Here is a 6,000-nt window from a genome sequence, read left to right on the forward strand (position 1 = left end):
CATATAGTCCCCCCACTTACCATTTATTTATCGATTAAATATTGGTAAGTGGATACTCATTTATGGCGGGAATTTTTTGCCGCCACTTTACTCGTACCATCGCATCCGTCTTTGAATGCATACGTTGCTTGTCACTTCCATTTAATGCTCGCGCCACGTGGCATTCTCAGATTGGTTCTGCAATTATTCAGCGCCTTTTAGGCTTTTTGCGATTGCATCAGTCACGAAGTGACAGTTTCAATTATGACTTTCACATCACTACTTTTTCCATTTTTTTCTTTTTTGACGGTCGCCTCTGAGTATAAATACCCCTGCATATGGTTAACCATGAGTTGTGAGTCGCTTTTGATTACGACTTGCTCTATTCCGAGCTCTCGTGCCATTTCCAAACCTGCAATCACAACTTCGTATTCTGCCTCATTATTTGTAATAGGATGATATTTTATGGCTTGTCGTATAGTTTCTCCCGTAGGTGGTACCAAAATAATGTCTAGACCTGCTCCTTTTATATTTGTTGAACCATCAGACAATAAGGTCCAAGTAACTGGATTAGACCCGTTAAATACCTGTAGTTCTTTTTCTGCCTCCAGTTGCATTCCCTGACTAAAATCTGCCACAAAATCTACTAAAACTTTTGACTTTATTGCAGTTCTTGGTTGATATGCTATGTCATATTCACTTAGCTCTATAGCCCATTTGGCTAGTCTACCTGATAACTCTTGTTTATGCAGTATGTTGCGTAAGGGGTAGGCAGTTACTACAGAGATAGGATGGCATTGAAAATAAGGCATTAACTTCCTAGATGCCATATTTAACGCAAGTGCAAGTTTTTCTAGATGAGGATATCGAGTCTTAGCTAGGGGTGTTCAAAATCGAACCGAAACCGAAAATCGAACCGAAACAGAAGCTTAATGGCTTATTGGTATCGGGTTAACATATGAAGTGTTCAGCTTCCTTTTGAGTTTCACGTATCAATAGACTGCTCCATATAAAAATGAAAACAGATGACCATACCCAAATAACATTTACATCAAGTGAATAATAGAATATTATGATAATTTTCTTTTTTGGATAATATCTGCAAAAGAGAACCTAAAGACACTGTATAACTTTAAGCTATTCAGTTTGTATCTTCAAGCGCAGTTCAATTAATCTTTATTTGTATCAACTCTGTTAGGTGCTTCCTGTGGTCATTCCCAAAATTAGAGGGAATTTTGCATCTGAAAACATGACATGAACCCTTCAATCACCATATTCATTGAGTGCCAAATTAGTCCCCAAGTTCGTAGTGAGCCTTTTCCAATCCTAAAATAGAAGTGTGAAATATTCTGCTTCTTAAATACATGTATAAAAGTTTCAGTTTCAAAATTTCTATTCTATTTAAAATAAAGATTGAATTAGGCCGATAAACTGCCCGATAAGAGCTAAATCGATACCAATCCGCCCGATATCTTATCGGGTGGCTAGCGGATTAATACATTTAAAAGCCGATAACCGATAAGCCAAACCGTTAAGAGTAAATAACTGCCCATTCCGCCCGATAAGCAGCCCTATTCTCAGCATCTAATAATGACTTACTGACATAATAAATCGGAGATCGTTTACCTTGGTCCTCTCGAACTAACACTGCACTTACCGCTACTTCTGAAATAGCAAGGTAGATGAGTAATTTTTCTCCATTTTTTGGCTTTGCGAGCAATGGTGTATTTGACAAGTATACTTTCAAATTTTTGAGCGCCTGTCGACATTCTTCAGTCCATTCAAATTGATCTTGCCTTTTTAGGGCTGAAAAGAACCTGAAACATTTTTCTGATGATTTGGAAATAAGTCTTCCCAAAGCAACTATTCTTCCTGTCAGTCTTTGTATTTCTTTTTTATTCGTCAGTATATCCGGAATTTCTTCAATAGCTTTAATCTGCGCGGGATTTACTTCAATGCCACGGTTAGAAACAAGAAATCCCAAGAACTTACTTGATGAAACACCAAACGTGCATTTCTCAGGGTTTAATTTCATATTAAATTTATGAAGAATCTGAAATGTATCAGACAAGTGTTGAATATGATCCCCTGCTTGTTGTGACTTGACCAGCATATCATCTATATAAACCTCCATGGTTTTCCCTAGATATTCCTGAAACATTTTGGTCAGCAGCCTTTGATATGTGGCCCCAGCATTCTTGAGACCGAAAGGAATCACTTTGTAACAGTAAGTCCCCCTGTCTGTTATAAATGAAGTCTTTTCTTCATCTATAGGGTCCATTTTTATTTGATTATACCCCGAATAGGCATCTAAAAAGCTCAATAATTCATCGTCTGCAGTAGCATCAAATAGTTGATCTATATGCGGTAATGGAAAAGAATCTTTAGGGCAAGCTTTATTTAGGTCAGTATAATCTACGCAAACCACCACTTACCATTCTTTTTTGGTACCACTAGAGTATTAGCCAACCAATATGGATACGTTACCTCGCGGATAGACCCAATTTTTAAAAGTTTCTGCACCTCATCTTGAATCACCTAATTCTTGAAGGAGCCTTGCTTCCTTTTCTTTTGTTTGACAGATGGGTACGATAGATCTTCATTTAATTTGTGAGTCATTACCTCCGGGGGTATGCCTGTCATATCTGAATGGGACCAAGAAAAACAGTCTATGTTAGCTTTTAAAAATTCAGTCAACTTACATTTCATTTCTTGGCTGAGGTTGGTCCCGATGTCGACTTTTCTGTCAGGCAAATGTGCAAATAGTACTACAGCTTCTAATTCCTCGATAGTTGTTTTGATGTTTTCATTTTCTTCTGGTTCTTGGATGGTGTCAGGCCTCGAGTCTACATCCGTTCGCTCATGCTTAGTTGAGGATTGTGTTGCAGCATCCTCAACTTGGTTCCGTGATTGATATTTGTCTTTGCTTCTTAAGCTTGCATCTGCTACGGAATTAATGCTTTGAGATGCTTGTTGGTCACCACGTATTTGCCGTATTCCCCATTGTGAAAAGTGGATGGAACAACATCCATCTCATGAATCCATGGTCTACCGAGAATCATATTGTAAGCCATATCCATTTCTACTACTTGAAATTTGGTGTCTTTGACTACTCCTTCTGCGAATGTGGTGAGTATTATCTCGCCTTTTGTCACGATGCTCGAGTTGTCAAAACCGGACAAGGTATGAGCCTTGGGTATCAACTTATCATCATCTTGCATCTCATTTACCACTCTTAACATAATGATATTCACGGAACTACCTGGATCAATCAAAACTCGTTTCACATTAGTGTCATGTACAAGTAAAGATATTACCAGTGCATCATTATGTGGGATTTGCACGCCATCTGCATCTGCATCATCAAATGTGATACTATCTTCTTCCAAAACCTGTCGAACTCGCTTCCCGTGTGTAACTGTTATTTTTCACACCTTCCTCGTTGTTATATATGTTACGCCATTGATCTCTTTTCCTCCACTTATGAAACTAATCGTCCTTTTTGGTGAAGGGGGTTTTGGGGGCTCCTTCCTATTTTTCATATATGCCTGCTTTCCGTTTTCACTAAATAATTCAGTCAAATATCCTTGTTTCAATAAATGTTCTACTTCACCTTGCAGCAATCTACAATTCGCCGTTTTGTGACCGTGATCGTTGTGAAACTCGCACCAAAAATCAGGATTTCTCCTGTTCGGGTTTGATCTTATTTCTTTTGGCCAGCGTACCTTGTCTCCCATGCTCCTTAAAACGGCCACTAACTCAGATGTGCTAACATTAAAACTGTAACCGCCGATCTTTGCATTCGAGTTTTTGTCATCATCTCTCGTCTCTCGTGTGTTTCGTTCTTTTTCGAACCTTGATGATGAACCTGACTCTCTATCTCTTGATCTATGATCGTACCTTGGGTTTTCCTGTCTTGAACGTGAGTCTCTTCCTGCTGGTCCCATATAAGGCTCGTACCTATTTTTTACGGACCTTTTTTCAATTTCAGCTCGCCTTGAACTTACCCTTTCATCCCTTCGAGATTGAATGATGCTATCTTCTTCTATCCGTAGCTTCGTGTTGTATCTGTTATAAACATCATTCCAAGTAGTTGCTGGAAATTCTCGTAGACTTTCCTTGACTCTCCTCGTGGCTTCTGAACTTTTTTCATTTAGATTGCTGGCAAATGCCATAGCTGCCCAGTTATCTGGTACACGTGGCAACATCATCGTCTCACGCTGGAATCTGTCTACGAATTCCCTGAGCAGCTCCGTATCTCCTTGCTTTATTTTGAAAATGTCCTCCATTCTTTTCTCAACTTTTTGAGCTCCCGAGTGTCCTTGATGAATGAATCTGCAAGTTTAGCAAAAGAATCTATAGAATTTTCGGATAAAAGAGAATACCATGTTAATGCTCCCTTAGTGAGTGTTTCTCCAAATTTTTTGACCAGTACTGATTCAATTTCTTACTTGGTCAAGTCGTTGCCTTTTACACCGGTTGTGAATACAGTTAAGTGATCCCGTGGATCAGTTGTTCCATCATATTTCGGAATATCGGGCATCTTGAATTTCTTCGGAATTGGTAGAGGAGCAGTACTTGGCTTCCAAGGTTGTTATGAGTATTTGTCCATATCTATTCCTTGATTACAGGTGGCACTCCAGGTATTTGCTCTATGCGGTCGCTCTGCTCCTTGAGCTGTTTCTATAAAGTTAGTACTAAATTTTGTAAATCTGAATCAACTGGGTTACCTGACCCTCCATCACGAGATTCGCTAGGTGTTCCTCCACTGCCCGAGTTAACGAGCCCCGAGCGAATATTTTCTAAGGTGTTGTTGTTTGGAGTCGATGTTGGCGGCACAACTGGCAGCTGGTTAGCGAAGGCCTCAAGAGCATTGCTGACCTGTTGAGTGACTAACTTTTTCAAAGCTTCATTAATAGCCTCATCATTTTCGAACTGATCATTCATATTTGACTGAGATCCATCAGGAGTTCCTTCTCGAGATTTTCGAGGAGAATTTCGTGGGGAAGGGACCGGAGTTCCATCACCTTGCTGATTCACCTAGTGTTGATGGTCTCATTGATTGTTGTCATTGACATTCGACATGATTGATTTGATGAAAAAGTCTATTTAGAAAATAATAGATTATCAGATTCCCAATAACAGAACTAATTTGTTTAACCAGAAAATAGGAATTTCGGTCAAAGCTAATATTTTAGAAGAACTCGGGTTACTGATAATCAAGAAAATTAAATTGAAATAATTAGACTTGCAATAAGAAAGCAATAAGAATACGTAAAAGTAAATGAATTTCAGTAGTAATTCGAACGTCTCCCTACAAGTGATATTTTCTTTCCTTTTATAGGGAATTTCTTAATATAATGCCTACTCTCATTAATGATGGAGCATTAATGACTAATAATATCATTAATATAACGTTACAATAGGTAATCGTAACTGTTGCATGAAGATTATGTAATGTTTGGCTCATTGATTGAAGATCTTTGAATCTACCCTTTATTATGCCTTGGTTCATTCTGACCGTGTCTCTTCAACTCCTCAATTAGACTGAGGTTCTCGCATCTAATTGTCTCGTGGATATGCTGTTCCATTCCTCTTTGTTTCGTACCTCTTTGTAAATTTGTGATCAGCTATCATGTTTCTATTGCTCCACATGGATCGCCTTGTCATCAAAAATATTACACGTGTGAAGTCTATTTTTTACCAATACAAAAAGAACGAAATGAGTAAAAGATACTCATATATTGAACTATAAGTACAAAGTGACCTTAGCTAGTTAGATAGTACAAAATCTCTAGTTTCATAGAATTTTATTTTCTTTTTCTCTGATATTGCGAATGACAATAAGGTATGAGTGGGATATTGTTTACCTCGAAAATACGAGTAACAATTAAATTTGATTTGTGATTTTAAATATACGTGACTAGATTCAATACCAATTAATAATCAAGAAAATATGAAGTAGAAGTGGAAGAAATAAGTAAATCAAACCAATATAACTCAGCAGCAGTGACCTCGAGC

Source organism: Nicotiana attenuata, unplaced genomic scaffold (assembly GCF_001879085.1).
Source record: "Nicotiana attenuata strain UT unplaced genomic scaffold, NIATTr2, whole genome shotgun sequence".
NCBI classification, from domain to species: domain Eukaryota; kingdom Viridiplantae; phylum Streptophyta; class Magnoliopsida; order Solanales; family Solanaceae; genus Nicotiana; species Nicotiana attenuata.